This window comes from Corvus cornix, chromosome 4 (assembly GCF_000738735.6).
Source record: "Corvus cornix cornix isolate S_Up_H32 chromosome 4, ASM73873v5, whole genome shotgun sequence".
In the NCBI taxonomy this organism is placed as follows: Eukaryota; Metazoa; Chordata; class Aves; order Passeriformes; family Corvidae; genus Corvus; species Corvus cornix.
The window spans coordinates 70,731,995-70,749,705 of NC_046334.1; the positions used below are offsets into that span (position 1 = coordinate 70,731,995).

Here is a 17,711-nt window from a genome sequence, read left to right on the forward strand (position 1 = left end):
GGGGAACACCCGATCCTTGCAAAGCCGCTGCCCCCTCGGGTGATGTCCCAAGCGGGGATCCCCTGGTCGAGGTGGGGAGGAACGCTGGGTACCCAAGTCCTGGCAAAGCCGGGGAGGCATCGGCGCCTCCTGGGGTGAAGCCCCAGGCGGGGAGCCCCATGTCATGACGTCCCCCCACGTCCTCCCTCCCTCCCCACCGCCGCTGCTGGGCGAGGGCCACCCAGCACCGAGGCAGATGACATAATTCCCAGCAACTGCACGTTAATCACTCGGCCGCCAGCAACCTCCTCGCCGTGAATCCAACCCCCAGCCCTCAGCCACCGCTCCCCTCCCTGACATCACTGCCAAAGAAATAAAGAAATAAATAGAAGAAGATGAGGAAAAGGTGACGAGGGGGAATAACCTGGCCCTGGCACTGGCACACAGGTCTGCCCCCCCGCCGCTCCTCCCCGCCTCGTACTCTATTTTTGGGTGCTGTCACATCCCAATGGCCCCGCGGGGCCAAATCCAGGCAGCTGCGACTTTAGGCACAAACACGGCTCCCTCCCCTCCATCACACCCGAAATCGGCGCTGGCGGCCCATCCTCCACCCCACCCCCTCCCCAAAATCCTCCCCTCCCCCCCCCCAAATTACATCTGGGTGGGTGCTTCAGGGGAGCGAAGCTCCAGCATCAGGTCCCCCACCTCGCTCTCTGTGCACCCCACATCTCTCCACCCCCAAGAGACCCCCCCCCGTCACCCCCCACCCCATCCCACCTCCCCCTTCTCTCCCAGCACCGCTTCCCAGTTCCTCCCAGTCGCTTCCCACCCCGAGCCTTACTCTTGGCGGGGATGCTGGGGCTGCGCCGGTGCCCGGCAGCGATCGCGGGATGCGCAGGAGCGGGCAGGGCTCGGGCAGGGCTCAGGGATCGCAGCCGGGCGGCCGCTCCCGTCCGAGGGGTCTCATCTCATTTTGTCCTGTGTCACCAACACACACACACACATTCGCAGCCACGTTTCCCCCCCCTTCTTGCGGCAAACGGCGGCCAGCCCCGACCCCACCCCCTGTCACAGCAGCAGCCTAACAGCGAGGACCGGGAGGATGGAGGAGGATCTGCTCGCCTTCCCTTTAACTCTTCCCTCGCCACCCCCCCAGGACAGGGCTCTGTCCCCGTGGACCTGGATGGGGATGCTGGGATGCTGCATGGGCCCCCCCTCGCCTTGTCGCCTTCCTCCCCAGGGCCCCGGGACAGGGGGTGTTTGGGGTCTGGTGGTGCCCTGGCTCTGTTCCCCACAGCCTCGAAGTGTCTCATCACCCTCCTGCCCCCCAAAAAGGAGCCCCCAAATAAAGCTGAGCCCCGACATTGCCCCAGGCAGTGGGGCAGGGCGTGTCTCACGTGGGGCACGGCTGGGGTTTGAGGGCATGGGCAGCCCCGGGGCGACAGACAAGGCCGGGGGGTGGAAGCCAAGTCTGTCTGCCTGTATCCACCAAGAAAATCCCATTTTGCTCCCTATTTCCCCCCATCTCCAGGAGCAGAGCCTTTGGGGGGGGGGGGGGGGAGGGGACTCAGCCTGAACCCCTGGGGGTCCCCAGTGGGGGTGGGATGGGGATGTAAAGTCAATGTGGGGGATGAAACAACTTTTCCCATCCCACGGAGAATCCAAGGACTGAGCTTGCACGGATGGGGGGGAGGGCAACTCCCCAAACTGCCTCTTACACAGATGAGCTGAAAAAGGAACATCCTAATGGCCAAGGATTCCAGCTGAAGGCAGGGCAGCTCCTGACTGTGACATTGCACAGAGTTGTCTTCTCCAAGGAGCAGTGAGAGGTGCCAGAAGGAAAAGGGAAACGTAAAGGGAAAAGAAAAGGGAAAAGGGAAAGGAAAAGGGAAAAGGGAAAAGGAAAAGAAAAAGGAAAGGGAAAAGGGAAAAGGAAAAGAAAAAGGAAAGGGAAAAAGGAAAGGAAAAGGGAAAAGGAAAAGGGAAAGGAAAAAGAAAAGGAAAAGGGAAAGCAAAAGGGAAAGCTCATGGTGCTGTCCGTGGGGAGGGAGCTTGGTGGCACATTTCCCTGCTCCCAGCTTCACCCCAGCTTCACTGGGTTTGCTGCAGCAAGTTTAGGTCCTGCAACACACACCATGGGGCTCTGCTTCTCCCCTTGGCCTTTCCATGGATAAATGGAGGCCACAACCCTCCTGCTCATCTGTCAGCAGTCCCAGGAGGGAGGAAAGAGGTAGGAATTGCTGCCACTTAATTCTGCAGCTTTCCAGTGAAATGGCAGGGCAGGAAATTAATTATCGCTGCTAATAGTGCTGGACAGGCCCTCAGCTGCTCCCCCAGAAGTGCAGGCTGTGAGTCTCTCCCTGCACAGGTTGTTGCTGACAGCGCTCCGGGGGCTGGGTGTGATCCTGCTTGGATGGAAAGGGCAGCTGAGGCTCCCTGATTTACTTACAGCCCGTCACCTTTGAGGACTGGGATTAGACCTGCTGGGCAAAGCCACCTCTGCTGTGGGTGGGGTTCTGCCGCTTCCCACCAGCACCAAAAGCAGTGGAGCAGCTCAGGTCCTGCGTGGACAACTGGGGGGTCCTTTGCAATGAAATCTGGCAAGGAGAGAGCAGGGCTGTCAATGGGGGGTGGAGAAGGTCAAGTCAGATGTGTTTTCTGGGACAGTCCCACCAGGAATGAAGAGGGGACCCAGAAGGATTATCCCTGTCCATGCAAAGCTGCTCACAGGTAAAAAGTGTTCCTGGACAGCCTGGTCTGCTCTGAGCCTGGCAGTGCAGCCTCCTTCAGGGGTCATGCAAGGGTAGGAGGTGTCCTACAGGAAGCTCACGGAGCTTCTCGTGCTGCTCCAGCTTCTGATGAACCCTGCTCCAGTTGTCACCCCACCACACACCTCCAGGATTGAGCACCAACAGGGAGCTGCACCTGATGGGAGATGAGCTCCAGCTGCCCCCTCCAAGGGGCACTGGAATGCTCCTGGACACCCTGAGGGGCTGAACAGGGACCCTGCACGTGTCCCCCCACACAGCCATGGGTCATACCTAGGCTGGGGCAGCCCCAATTTTGTAGCTGAGAATCAGAATCACAGAATCCTTTAGGTTGGAAAAGACCCCTAAGATCACCAAGTCCAAAAGTTAACCCAGCCCTGGCCAGAAGAGGATGCTCTGACGGTGTTACACCTCCACCAGCATCCTGTCCCCAGCTGCAGCTGTTCATGGACACCCAAGGAAGAGCAAAACCAGCACAACATTTCCCCCTTGCATTCTTCAGCATCTCCAAAGGAGAGGTTTTTGCCAGGTCCAGACATCTGCGGTGGCTGAGAGCCCTCAGTGTGCTGTGAGCCCATCCCCACTGCAAGGTGCTGCCTCCTTGGGTGGGCTGAAGCCCAGAGCCTGTAGGATAACCCCCATTCACCCTCCCATTCCAATGGCTGAGTCTTTCAATAAGGATTATCCTGGGACCAGCACTGGAGCTGCAGGATTTTCACTCTCCTCCTCTACCCCAGTCCCTCTCCAAGCGCTTGCAGATGCAGATTCCCTGTGGTGGGCTGGGACGAGCTCTCTCTAAAGGAGGCAGTGCTCTGCCCCTGCTCCTCATCCTCATCCCAGCCCCACCAACATCCCAAGTGGACTCTGTTTTCCCTTATTTGCCGAGTGTTTTGCGTGCCTCGCTGTGGTTATCATGCTCCAGCCGTCAGCTTGCAGCGAGTCCCTGGGAGAAGGTGCCAACTTTAACATATGCCTGAACAGTTCTTTTCAGACATATACAAACTGGAACAATGCCTCGCTGGGAATATGCTTGTTGGTGCAATTTGCCAACTGTGGCTTCAGATCTGCTCTTTTCAGCTCGCACCAACTATTTGTAGACGGTGCAAAAGCCGGGATCGCCGCGCACAGATGGGGTCTCTGGAAGGCTCTCTCAGGTATGCAGGAACCAGCAGGGAAGACAGTCAAGGGCTGGGCAAAGACCTCTGAGTATCAGAAATAAAGTTCAGATCAAATATTTTGCATCTGAGAACCTCAGTCCTTTTCCCTTTGCTTTAGGAAGTGGCCAGCACCGATTTCTCTACTGTTTGAGCACGTTCTCACCTTGTGCAAGCAGAACTTGGCTCAACTCAGCACATTCCCTAGGTTCAAACATCTCCCAGTGCTTCCTCCATCACTGGCGTTCACCTTCCAGGTAGGACGTCATGGGGATGTGACTGTGGTGCCACTCAGGGTGGCTCAGGGTGTCACTACTCTGTCACACCCTTGGAAAAAAGGGCTGGCCAACCTCGGCTGGACATTCCCTGACTTCATCCCATGGGTTTGTTGACACCATGGCAATGTTTGAAGGAAATCTGGGAAGGCGATAACAAAGTGGGGCTGTGTCCAGGCTGTGTCCAGGCTGTGTCCAGGCTTTCCAAGTGGGCAGTGAAGGCCCAGTGGTGATGAGGCAGAGTTTTCTCACCAGCACTGGTGAGGACACAGCTCTGCCCTTGCCCCTGTGCCAGCCTTCATCTTGCAACTCCCAGGGCAAGGATCACGTCCCGTTCCTCGCCGATGGAACCCCCCCTCGGCGGGCACTGCTGGATGTGGGGGTGCCCACGAGCCAGCCCAGGAGCAGGAGGGTCAGTGCTCGAACTGCCTGTTCCCCGTGGAGGGCTGCCAAAGGCATATGTGTTTGAGATAGCAAATCATCAAGGGACCATTGTTCATAGCAACCTCAGTGGAAATATTTTTGTGTGTGTGTGTGTGTATGTGCTGGCATCCAATTTGGCAATGGTTACTCAGCACAAGTGGGCGGCCTGTCCCTTTCTCTCAGCTGGAGCCTCCTCCTCCTCACAGGGACCCAGAAGAGGGATGAAAGGAGAGCAGATGGTTTGGGGGTGCTCAGAAGTACCAGTGCCAAGGGCTGTCTCATCATGGCAGGCTGAACACGCTCAAGACCAAGGAGGTCTCTCCAAGTAATGGGGAGATGCAGGAGGTCTGTGAGCAATTCTTGGGAATAATGGCGGTTTCAGCCTTTGGTTGGATTTTGAGGAGAAGGAGCAGAAATTGAGATCTTTGGGGTATTGTGCAAAGTATGGGGTTCTGTATCAAATACTCTCTTTGAAAGTCCAAAGGAATTTGAAGAATTGATGCTGGAGAGAGACTTTGGACAAGGGCCTGGAGGGACAGGACAAGGGGGAATGGCTTCCCACTGCCAGAGGGCAGGGATAGATGGGATATTGGGAAGGAATTGTTCCCTGGGAGGGTGGGGAGGCCCTGGCACAGGGTGCCCAGAGCAGCTGTGGCTGCCCCTGGATCCCTGGAAGTGTCCAAGGCCAGGTTGGATGGGGCTTGGAGCAACCTGGGGTAGTGGGAGGTGTCCCTGCCCATGGCAGAAGATGGGACTAAATGAACTTTAAAGGACCTTTCCAACCCAAACCATTCCATGATTTTATGCTGAAGGGCCACTGCTGGCTTTGCTACGATGAAGCCTCAGGGCTTCCTCCAAGTGACAATCCAGGGATCCAAGCCTGGAGAGCTGGCCAAGACAGGCACGCTCCAGATGATCTCCTCTTTCAGCACCACACCAGATCTGTCACAGTCCTTTCATGGAGAAATTCCCATTGAAAGCTCCGCTGCTGCTCTCATCCCTGCAAAAGTGAATGGAGAGATTTGTCCTGACCTCCATCCCCCTCCACAGCTCCCGGCATTTCGTTGTTCTCCAAAGCAACACTCTGCTGCTAGAATCAGCTGACATGAAACCGAGCTGGCTCCTACACACCTTGGAGCTCAGGCAGGGCTGCTTCCCACACAGTGTCTTTCACCCAAATTAAACAGCTCCCAGCTGAGCCCTGCCATCCATCATGCCAAGCCACAGGCACAGCTCGGGTTTGGCAGCTTTTACACCTCTGTGGGTTCACGTTTAGCGGGGAAAGAGCAGGGACCTTTTATTTGTGAGTGTGCTGTAAGGGGTGTGCAGCCATGGAGGCTGCGGGGCCGTCCTTGGGATCACGCTGGAATCAGCAGGATCATGCTGGAATCAGTGGGAGGCTGATTGTTGTTAAAGACAGCAAAGATCTGGGCATTGAGGGCTGTTCTATTGGGAAGGAATTGTTCCCTGCGAAGGTGGGGAGGCCCCGGCACAGGGTGCCCAGAGAAGCTGTGGCTGCCCCTGGATGCCTGGAAGTGTCCAAGGCCAGGCTGGAAAAACCTGGTCTGGTGGAAGGTGGAAAGTTCCAGGTTGGAGCTGCATGGTCTTTAAGGTCCCTTCCAACTGTGGCTCTACTCTATCTTTCCCTGATTTTCAGGCTGCAGCGCTGGACATTCCTGGGGGCATGGATGGGTGCAGACTGCCCACTCCTGGGGCTGTCACTCCTCAAGGACGTATTGCTGACCTCACCTTGGTGTCCACACCAATGCCAGGTGAGCAGCAATCCCAGCTCCTTGGCTGTGTTGGTCTGAGCTGGTTCAGTTCTCCAGGTGGTGTCTGAGAGCTCTGGAGGTGTCCCAGGCACCTACACAGAGCAGGCAGACATGGGATGGGGTCTCCACTGGTATCACCTGTGGTGGAGATCCTTGCTGGAGACAACACTGCCTGTTTTCATCCATGAATTGAGGTCTTTGTTGGGTATTAGGAAAGATCTCCTCACTGAAAGAGTGGTTAATCATTGGAACAGGCTCCACAGGAAGCAGAGGGGTCACCATCCCTGGAAGTGTTCAGAAAATGAGATGTGGAGATAGGTCTTAGTGGGAGTGGTGGTGTTCAGTCAAAGGCTGGACTTGATCTGGGAGGTCTCTTCCAACCTTAATGATTCTGTGAGCATAGGACAAGTGTTTCCATCCATCTGAGGTGGGAAGTGGATTTTTGGCTGCCTCAGCTCCTGTGCCTGACACATCCTCACGGTTCTCACTCGTGCCAGACGGCCACAGCCAGGTTTCCCATGGACTGGCCTGTACAGAGAGCTGATTTCTGGGTCACTTTAGCACGTCTCCCCCACGCCTCTGAGTGGCAAATGAACATCTTCCAGCTCTTCTTAGCATAGGCTTCACCCTGGGCTCTCCAGATCAGCCACTTCAGCAAGGTGGAAATCTCTGGCTCTTCGCCACAGAAAGGTTTCAGGTAGAAAACATCATTATCCTGATTTCTACCTTTTTTTGGGATCTGCTTCCAGGGACAGTAGCTGTGGCTGGCAGATCCTCCAGCCCCTCACAGTCTGCTTGCTGGAGAGCAGCCTGGGGGAATGACCTTGGCCTCAAATTCCATTAGGAAAGGTCCTCATTAAACAAGGCTGTTCTCAGAGTCACAGTTTACAGGCATCCTAGGCAACCGCCTTGGGCTTTTTCCAGTCCTCCAGGGAGAAGCACAGTCCCAGAAATCAATAACTGAGTTCTTTTGAAAGTCAGCAGGACTCCGGCATGATCCAAGCCACTCTCTTCAGTGCTTTCTCCCAGCTGAAAGCAAAGAAGGGGTCCCTAAATGAGAGCTCTGGGCTCCAGCAGCCTGAAGAGGAGCAGTCCTGGCCCTCTGTCCCATCTCCAGGGGATGGTTTGCTCAATGCCCACTGCCCACACTGTGTCCCATCCTTCTGGGCACTGACTGCCCAGCTCCCCCCAGAATGGAGCCAGGCAAGGGGAGCCAAGCAGGCTTTGAGGGAAAATACCTTCATTTTTTTTTGTGGAAACACCACCCCGAGGCTCTGCTGAAGCAGCAAGAGCCAATTCCTCCTTGCCAGCCCAAAAACTCATTTCATCTTCAGATATTCTCCCTCACTCTCTTTAAACCTGGGATTTCTTTCCTGACTCCAAATGCTCCTTGCTGAACATGCAATAAACACCCAGACCCTCCCCTGTCTATGTTTTCCCCTCCCCAAAGCACCCAAAACTTGCTTTATATTCATTTTATATTAATTCCTCTCCCAGCAGTGCTTTCTCCATGTATCTGGACTACAAGACTTCCCTCCAAGCTTCAATTAATGACTTGGAAAGTCTTGTTTTCCTGCCTCATCCCCATCCTGCATCTCCCTGAGGAAAATGCCATAAAACAGCAACTGAGGACACCCTATAATCCCCATCCCCCTTGGTGTAAAGCCCACCAAAGGTCCCTCCTGGTGTTGGGACACCACGAAGTCAAAGCTAAGGCTGACACATCCTCCTGCCCAAGGACAGGAGCTGGGCTTGGAGCCCGGAGAAGAGGCTTCACTCCCGTTAATGGGATGAATTAATGCATAATTGTGTGGAATTCGCTTTATGAATGAAGGCCAGCCAGAGGCTGAGGGATGCACCAGCACAAGAGCTCCACATCCCACCAAAGGTCAGTCCTGCATCCCCCTCCTGTGCCTGCGGTTCCAAGGGAACAAAGAAACACTGGAGGAAGCTCAGGGAACCTGACCCGTGGCCAGAGATGCAAAGAGGTCGGGTGGGTTTGTGCAACAGGAGGGGAAGGGGTGAGCAGCTCACAGACTGACCCCGTTTGTGCTGTGAAGACCTTTTGGGGGCTTCATGGCTTGCCAGAGGAGCTGGGAAAAGGCACAGGGAGAGGCAACGATGGCGAGATGGAGCTGCCTGAATTCCCAAGTTCACCCGTTTTTTAGCAGTGAGGGTGTTTTACCAGCTGGACAACTTACAATTGGATCCTCTCCCAGTCTTTAAACTGAGCCCATCTGTGTTTTTAAATACTAAGTTTAACCCCAGAAACGATGATACAGACAGAAAAAATCAGGCTATTAGCCACTTTCTGGAAAGGTCCGGAGCCGTTGCACCTCATGACCCCTTGGAAAACACAAGGAATGTCTGCACCTTTCAGAAACAAACTCCAGGATGTTTGAAAATCTGTTTGTGCTGCGTCCAGAGCGGTGTAGCAACAGCTGAAGGTCACAAGCGCTGTATAAATAGGAAGGAGGTTTTATTGTGACATGTCCATCCGGAGCCATTGCTCCTGGGTATGCCATCTGGGATGGGAGCAGGAGCCTGAGCATCCCCACCGCAGGGAAGGGAAAGGGATTCTGTCCTTGCAAGGATGATACCATGGAAAGGGGGGGGACAACTATGAGGTTGTAACTTTGCTCCTAATTTTACCGGTTTTGAAGAAAAATCAGAGGTGTGATGGAGCTTTGGAAGGGAAATTCCTCCTGTGGGGTTTCAATCACGTACCCAAGCAGGGAGAAGGAAATTTTCACCCATGGAGAGCATTTTCTATCTGGAGAGTGGTTTGCAGTGACTGTCCTTCTCGTTTGGGGACCTCAGTGTCCCCATCAGAAGGGGTAAGAGGGGCTCTCTGGTGTCCTTCAGCATGTGCTGGTAGGATTTTATACCAGGCTCTGACCATGTGCTACTAAAGACCTTTCCTGGCCAAAATCCTGCTTAATTCCACTTCCCTGTTCCATCCATCAGCTCCCTGCACCTGACATTTGTTATCCTCATGTATTTGGGTGATAAGTTTTTCATGGTCTGGAGCAGGGCATGGTGCACCCTTGGCCCAGAACAACAGCTCCGGGAGGTTGCCTGAAACAATGAGTGGTTGTCACTGCAACACCCTGTGGATGTCCTGAGAGAAGGGCAGCAGCCATGGGGGGGAAATCTTGACTGGAATCTTGGTAAAAACAGCCAGAATGAGACACTGGGATGGAAGAACTTGACCCAAGGAGTGTGGGTGGGCAGGTGGAGGTGTTTGCTGGTGCAATTCCTGCTGCTCCTGAGGGAATGAGGGAGGAGAGGAGAGGAGAGGAGAGGAGAGGAGAGGAGAGGAGAGGAGAGGAGAGGAGAGGAGAGGAGAGGAGAGGAGAGGAGAGGAGAGGAGAGGAGAGGAGAGGAGAGGAGAGGAGAGGAGAGGAGAGGAGAGGAGAGGAGAGGAGAGGAGAGGAGAGGAGAGGAGAGGAGAGGAGAGGAGAGGAGAGGAGAGGAGAGGAGAGGAGAGGAGAGGAGAGGAGAGGAGAGGAGAGGAGAGGAGAGGAGAGGAGAGGAGAGGAGAGGAGAGGAGAGGAGAGGAGAGGAGAGGAGAGGAGAGGAGGTAACTTTCACCACTGGGAGATAACTCCTGGTGTTTCAGGAAAGCACTCAGAGAGGGACACAGCCTGTAAACCTTCAGACATCATGGCTGGATGGTGGCCAGAAAGCGTCTCAGCTCTTCCTGCCTGAGGTTCGTCTCACCAGGGAATCTTTCCCTGTGGAAGGCACAGTGTCCTGTCCTGCCCCAGGCTGGGTGAACCCCAGGAGACCCCAGAAAGCTGTGAGTGCTTGGTGAGGGCTCTTTTTTTGGGAACCTGGCCCTCTCCTGGGAGCAGATCCTCTGACAGCTGCTCAACGATGCCTCCTCCTGCTCCATGATCCCACTCTCGGGAGGTCTCTTTTAGCCATGAATATGGATCAGGAGCAGCACCCTGCCCCCAACACACCCCTTTTCCAAGACCAAGGTTGTCTGCGGCTCTTTGAGCAGGAAAAGTGTGGCTAACTCCCCAGATTACCATCTTCTGCTGGCTGGGAGGATACTGCTGATCCAAGGAAGAGCTGGAGGATGATGAGCCACGGCAGGGTAAGCCAGGGCTTCAGCAGCACAGATATATTCCAGCTTCTCTCACTTCAACACAGGCTTGCTGGATCCATTGTTGTTTTCCCATAGGATTAATTTTACCAGGTGTTAAGGATGGGATCTGGAAGTCTATTGAAGCACCTAAAGGTGGCCTGTTGGAAACCCATGGGAATAAAAGGAGGAGAATCCCAGCTTTTCTTTTGAGCTTGAAGGGAACAACTGTTTCTCCCCCTCCTTGAAGGACAGCTGGGTGAGTGGCATTCTGACCACAGCGAGAAAAATCTTTTCTCTCCTGCTCTGGCTGCTGATGTGGTATTGGATTGTGTGATGGGTCACACCTATTGATCACAGCAGGCTAAAAAAGACACAACCCATAAATAACTCCTGACGTCCCCAGCTGGGCCAGAAATCCTGAGCAAAGGGCTCTTGGGAGAGCTGTTGTTGGTGTTTCTCTGTCCCTCTCCTCTGGGGAACGCTGGGGACAGGGTTTGGGTTAAGCCAGATGACTGGGGCTCACTGCAATGTTTTTGCAGGTGTTTTCTTAGCGGGGGCTGGGTTATCTCAGTCCTTAATCCAGCCCTTCCTGGATGAGCATCACCAGCCACACTGGAATGGGACACTGCTGCTGTCCAGCCCTGTGCTCTTCCCATGCCAGTGCTCACCAGCACGTGGGCAGATGGTTGAGACACGAAGGCAAAGGTGACTCTCCTCTGCTCTCCCTTCCCCGAAGCGAGTCATTCCTGGTGCTCAGTCTGTCCTCGGAATCCATGGAACTGCAGGATTTTGGCACAAGGAACTGTAAGAACCGCACGGCAGGGAGACCAAAGTGGGGGGATCAGATCGTGTTTCCTTAAGGAAACAGCCCCAGATGGTTCCGGGGTGGAGGAGCAAAGCCAGAGTCCAGGGCAGCTGCTGGCCAGGGCCAGGGCACGCGGGGCAGCAGCAACCCCCTCCTTAAAGCTCTTCCTGATGCTCCACCGGGTCCCACCTGCTCCGTGTGGCCTGAGCACGGCGAGGGACACGTGAGGAGAGGAGAGGACACAGCCAGGCACCGTCTCTCTCCCTCCTCCCCCTTTCCCTTGTTTTACACAGCTGAAAAAAAAAGCATTTCCCCCCCCTAATGATGATTCGGCCAACAGGTCAAGTCAAGCATGACAGATCTCATTCTGGAGCTGGGGTCAGGCAGCGAATTGCCTCAGTGCTGCTGGCACCCAGATCCCGGTGCTGAGGGGCCAGTGGGGTCCCCCCAGCATCCTCTGGCTGCTCACACCCCCCGTGCCTCAGGTTTTCGGGGGCCTGGGGGTGTCCAGCCACTGCAAAAAGAGGCTTTGGGAGCAGCACCGTGCTGGTAACTCCCGGCCTGGGGGCATTTCCCACTTTATCAGAGGCCGTGGCAACGTTTTTGTCTGATCCGTGAGTTTTCTCTGCTTCCAGCATTTTACGGGGCACGCTGTGTCCTGCATTTCCCTGGCAGCGGGGAGGAGGAGGCAGGAAATGACTCTGCTGGAGCAAGAGAGTTCCAGAGGGAGCGAGGAGATGCAGGGTCCCTTCCAGGGAGCGAGGCTGGTGCTGAAAAAGCTCCGGAGGCTGCCCAGGCCCTGATCCGAACCCAAGGAATAAAATCCATCCCGTTGCAGGGAGATAGAGAGTCAGCCAGGGAGGGGAAGGTTTATTTAGAGAAACAACCGTGGGCTGCCTGCCCACACCAGGCTTTTAGCTGATGATCTGCACGTGCCATGGCTGGGGGCGGCTGGGGGAAGGAGTCCACTATTAAAAGCCTGGCAGAATCTCTGCTGAATCCTGCTGGAGCTCGGGGAGGGCCTCATCCAGCAGGATCCCACCTCCAGTGTCACCTCATCTGACCCTGGGACCAAGTCAGAGACGAATCCGTGGCAGCTCGTCCTCTCTTCTTCCAAGGTTGCAGCCTAGGAGCACTGGTGGGGAACACCAGGAATTCCTGAGAAACGGGATGCTTTGAAGGATTATCCACCATTTATAATGTACCCAGAGATCCACACAAGCCCCGAGCATCTCCTGGGAAAAGGTGGGGAAAGGCTGTGCTGAAGGGAGGGATGCTCTGGAGAGGATGGAGCTGTGCAGATTTCCACACTCCCGAGCTGGCCGAAGCCTGGAACACCGATGATCCTTGGCATTTATGGTGATCCGGGCACCGAATCCATCCCCTTTACACTTCTCATCCCTCCAGACACGGCCAGCACCTCCCAGCGATGTGAATCAGCACAGGATAATCCATCTCCTTCCCTCTCCATTCCTGCCTCCCTTAAACACGCCCTGCTCTGGGGACGGCTCTGTCCGCAGTAATTAAGGTGGAGATTCCTCCTGCAGCCAAGGGCACTTCCCGGCTCATTAACACCGGGAGGACACGGCAGGAAAATCTCTGCCCTGCCCTGAGGGAGGAGACGGAGGAAACAGCGCTGGGTGCACCTGGGGTGCCGCTGCTGAGGGGTGCCGGGAATTCCCGTGCATGGATGGGGACACGGGGACAAAGTGCTCGGAGCTTTTGGGATCTCAGGATTCGTGTCTTGGGGTCAACCGCATCCGTTTGCATTGGAGCAGTGGGGAACCGGCACAGAATCATGGATCGGTTTGGGCTGGACACCTTAAAGGACTCCTGGTTCCACCCCCTGCCACCGGCAGGGAATTTTCCCCTACCCCAGGCTGCTCCAAGCCCCGTCCAACCCGGCCTTGGGAAGCAAGAGGAGATGAGAGGAAGGAATTATCACCATGAGGAATTAACCCATGCCCAGCAGGGCCCGATGTGCTGCAGCAGGACTGGGGGCACATCAACCTGCCCTGGACAAGGTAGTTTTAGCAGAGCTCAAAGAAAATGGCCCTTTCTTGCCCCAGGCACCTGCAAAACCCATCCCAGCTGGTGCAGAAGCAGGGAGTGCTGCTGTCAGAGGGATGGGGCAGGTCCAGGGCAGTGTTTTCATGGCTCTGCTCCTCCTTTCTCCTCACAGCTCAGGAGCTGGGGGAAGGATGCTGAAGGACCTGCCAGCCTCACCCCACCGGGCTCTCTTGAAGCCAGCAGGAAAACCTTGGAAATACATTCAAGGGATGGTTTGCCACAAGCTTTACTTCTCAATAAGAGTAGAGGTGCTTTTCCTACTAGGAGTTTACCTGCAGGAGGTGACAAAAAGGGAAAAAAACCCTCATTTGTGGTGTTTTCCCTGAAAACACAAGCCCTGGTGCAAACCCAGGATGCTGCATGGTCATTCCTACGTTCACTCCCTGGGCTCCACAGGCACCAGGACCACCAAACAGCAGAGCTGGTCCCCCACCAGGGGATCAGTCACAGGATGGTTTGGGATGGAATGGACCTTAAAGACCATCCAGTTCCACCCCCCTGCCACCATCCCTCTCTTCTGCCTCTCTCACAAGGATGTGCGGTGCCATAACCTCCCAGCAGCCACCTGGGATGGAGGAGGGGAATCCAGGGTCATTAGTGCAAGGAGGAATGAGGCCAAGAGGGCTTTCATGCCTCAGCATCTTAATTGAAATGGGTTTGCCATCCTCCTCCCCCTTCTCCCAAGCCCACCACATCCAGGCTCCGTCAAGGGCGTCTCCTGGCCCGGTGCTGTGCACTCTGCATCCCCCGTGAACCACTCACATCTCTTTAATTAAATGTCAAGATATGCAGGGTTTTTTACACCTTTTAAGTGCCCTCTGCTCGGAAAGATTCATGGAGAGCTCAGTTATTGTGAGGTGAAGAAGGGGGGAGCTGTGGGTAGGAAAATCGTGGGGAAAACGGTGATCACAGCCAGGCAGGATCCCCTGAAATCCTTTGGGTTGTTTATTTGAAAGACTGGAGATCAGGGAAAGGTTCTTCCCCCAGAGGCTGCTGGGCACTGCCCAGGCTCCCCAGGGAATGGGCACAGCCCTGAGGCTGCCAGAGCTCCAGGAGCATTTGGACAACGCTCTCAGGGACAGACTGGGGTTGTTGGGGTGTGTGTGCAGGGCCAGGAGCTGGACTGGATGATCCTGGTGTGTCCCTTCTGGCTCAGGATATTCCATGGTTCTGTGATCTGCCAAACACACCTTGAGGTGCAGCTCCTCCATCTCCAAAGCCAGGGCTGGTCCTGAGGCATCACCCCCAGGGGAAACCAGTCCTGTCCTGCATCAGTGTGGGACGTCCTGAAGGACCAGAACTGCTTCTCTGCAGCAAAAAGCAGCCTGGTGTGACCCTCCAGGGGTCTGGGGAGATGATGGAATCACAGAATCCCAGATAGGTTTGGGTTGGAAGGGACCTTATAGCTCATCTCATTCCACCCCTTGCCACAGGCAGGGACACTTCCAGGTTGCTCCAAGCCCCATCCAAACCTGGCCTTGGACACTTCCAGGGATGGGAAATGCACAGCTGAGGTGCTTCCAGCCTTTTTTGATTCTCCTCAGAGTCCCCTGGAGTCACCTCCTCCCTATTCAGGTCTCCCTGTGAAAGGCGCAGTGTCCGACATGGAGAGGTGCCAGATGCTCTTTCCTGCGGCTGATGGAGGGCTCGATGCCGAGTGCTGGCACTCCCAGAGGATGTTTCTGTGCAATCTGTCCTCCCAAGGAGACCTGGAGATACAGCAGGAGAGGAGGCAGCAGGGCAGGAAGCAGCAGGCAGGACACATTCATCACCTCCGTCCTCCCGCGGTCCAGTGCCAACCGAAAACAAACACGGCTCCTGTCCCAGGCCACCCAGATTCTGATCCACCCTGGACCAGCTCCCCCTGCTCCAGGTCCCTGCCTCAGCCTCAGACCTGGCCAGGGTCAGCGCTGAACCTGGGAAAGCCTTTTTTAATCTTGATAAACTTCGAAATCTCAGTGCAAATCCTGCAGTGGTGACAGCGGGATTTGGGAGTCGCCCTGGTAGGACGGGATGTGCTTTTGTCACCTTCTGGGGAGCCCACAGTGCGAGTCAGCATCAAAGTCAGAGGAATTTAGTGTTCCAAGCCAACCATAATTTCTCCTGGAAAGCACTTAGGGAGGCTCCTCTGGTGGCAATTTGAGCAGGCCACTGACTCCAGCCTGGATTCCCCTCCGTCTCCATAGGCTGCAGTGGGAGCTGACACATTCCATGTGCACAGACACCAGAACTCAGGTGAGGAGAGACCAAAATCCAGGTGGAGTGGTCAGTCCCTGCACCAAAATACGGAGAAGAAATGGTGCCTGTGCCTGGGTGGGAGGCCCACGGTCCAGGGAAAAGGAGGCTGGAGGGAAGCTCATCCCATCTTTGGTGAAACCCTTCCAAATTTCCAAATGCTTGAAGATGAAAATTTCAGATTTTAGAAACTGCTTGGGTTGGAAGCCAGAAGGACGTGGGCAGCTGCCTGGACTCCCAACACCGGCGTGTTGATGTCACCCCAGTGGGAACCACGAGCTCCCTTAGGACGCTTGGCCTTGATGGAGCTGCTCCTTCTCCCCAGTGCAATTTGGGGACTGGGTTGTCTGGGAGGCATCACAGTTCCTCTGGTGGGATCTCATTATGTGATGAGCTGAACATCTGGATTAAAATAGATCAAATAGTCACTAAATCCTAAATAAGCCTGGGAGCTCAGCAGCAGCCATATGCTTCCTACTGACAAGCTCAAAAAAAAAAATCTCTCCTTGCCATTACCTCACACTGCAGCAGTGTTTTATCCTCCTCCAAGCCAGCTCAGGGACAAACCTTCCTGCTCTGCCTCCCTGCTCTGGCCATCCTCTGGACCAGCAGCCTGAGGCTGTTTTAGACAGGGGATGTCAGCTGGAAAATGGGCACTTACCCCACTGTGCAAAGGATTGGTGGTGGGAATGAAAGGAATGATATTCAAAGGAAGCTGAAAAAGGAAGAAAACCAGAGCTTTGTTGTTTAGTGTTCAAAGGATGCTAAATGTCCCCTAATGTTTGGGATTTTAGGAAAATCCTGTAGGAACACAGTGAATATTGATCTTTTGTTGTCTGTCTCCTTCGGGGGCCAAGAGGAAGGTGGAGGTCAGGTGGACTCCAAGGGATGGATGGAGAGTATGGAGGGTGGGATGGACCCAAGGGTGCTGCAGGAGGATCCAGGACTTGTGGAATCATGGAATGGTTTGGGAAGGACCTTAAAGCCCACCCAGTGCCACCCCTTGCCGTGGGCAGGGACACCTTCCACTATCCCAGGTTGCTCCAAGCTCTGTCCAACCTGGCCTTGGACACTTCCAGGGACCCAGGGGCAGCCACAGCTTCTCACAGCCAGGGCCTCACCACCCTCACAGGGAAGGATTCCTTCCTAATATTCCATCTAAATCTGCCCTTTTCAGGGCAGACTGGAGGGATATCACTTCACAACACTGCCTTTATGCCCTGGTTGCACAAAAATAAGTGTGGCCACTGCCCTTAAGCCATGACCCTTATTTCACTTAGCAAGACAAGGGCTAAGGTCCTGGAAGGCCTTTGCAGGCTCGTCCTGGAGCTTTTTAAAGCTGTTTTTAGCGGTTTTTAGCTGTAACAGCACATTGCCCAATGGTCAGATGAGCATTGCTGGTGTGGCAACCAGTCTGCCCAGCAGTCAGGCCACCAGCTTTCACCAAACCTTTTGCAACTGCATGGTTTCACCCTAAAAATGCCCAACCAGCCAGCGAGGGTCTGACTAAAACCAGGGGTGGTTCTACGAGCCCGCAGTGCCGGCAGCAGGTCGTTGTGTGAGGTATGAGACCAGCACCAGCCACGCCTCACTCCCACCCTCACCCCCTCCAGCAAAAAAATCTGAGATGCTGGAGACTTGTCCTGGTGACTCTGAGGAGGGGCGAGCACAGGAGATGCTCAGAAGCCCATGTGTGACCACCATAATTGCATTATCGATGGGAATTAGCAGTAATTGGATAATTTGGGGGCTGCGTGTTGGATTTGTTGTGAGAAGGCCGACAAAAGTGCCGTGGTTTGCTGGGGTTTGCTGGTTGATGAGACCAACCCCAACCTCGCTGCCCTGTGCACAAGGGTTTGCTCCCTTTTTGCCTTCTAAATTTTGAGTGTAACGCTTCGAAGATAATAATCTGGAAATGGCATGGAAGAATCAGGGCAGGCCATGAGGGGAAATTCTCCCTCCTTCTCTGCCTCCTCCCAGGTTTCAGGGAGAGGAGGATGGTGGTGGCTGAGCTGTGTTGGATCAGCCATTTCTCGGTGAATTATTAGTATTGATTACTTAATTTTAATTAATTAATTATATCAATTTAAAATGATATAATTATTAAAATTAAAATTAACATAATCAATTAATT

The 17,711-nt window shown here is 54.7% G+C and overlaps 1 protein-coding gene across 2 annotated transcripts in view; it reads right to left on the reverse strand.

Annotated features, from left to right (window-relative positions):
- LZTS3 (leucine zipper tumor suppressor family member 3) overlaps positions 1 to 1,023 on the reverse strand; it is a 46,630-nt gene extending 45,607 nt beyond the window's left edge. Inside the window, exon 1 of one of the 2 annotated variants that reach the window (XM_039550527.1) lies at positions 821 to 1,023. The gene's annotated coding sequence lies outside the window, so the exon portion shown is untranslated. The remainder of the gene's footprint in view (positions 1 to 820) is intronic. The other variant, XM_039550525.1, reaches the window with a different exon arrangement.
- Between the last annotated feature and the right edge of the window lie 16,688 nt (positions 1,024 to 17,711).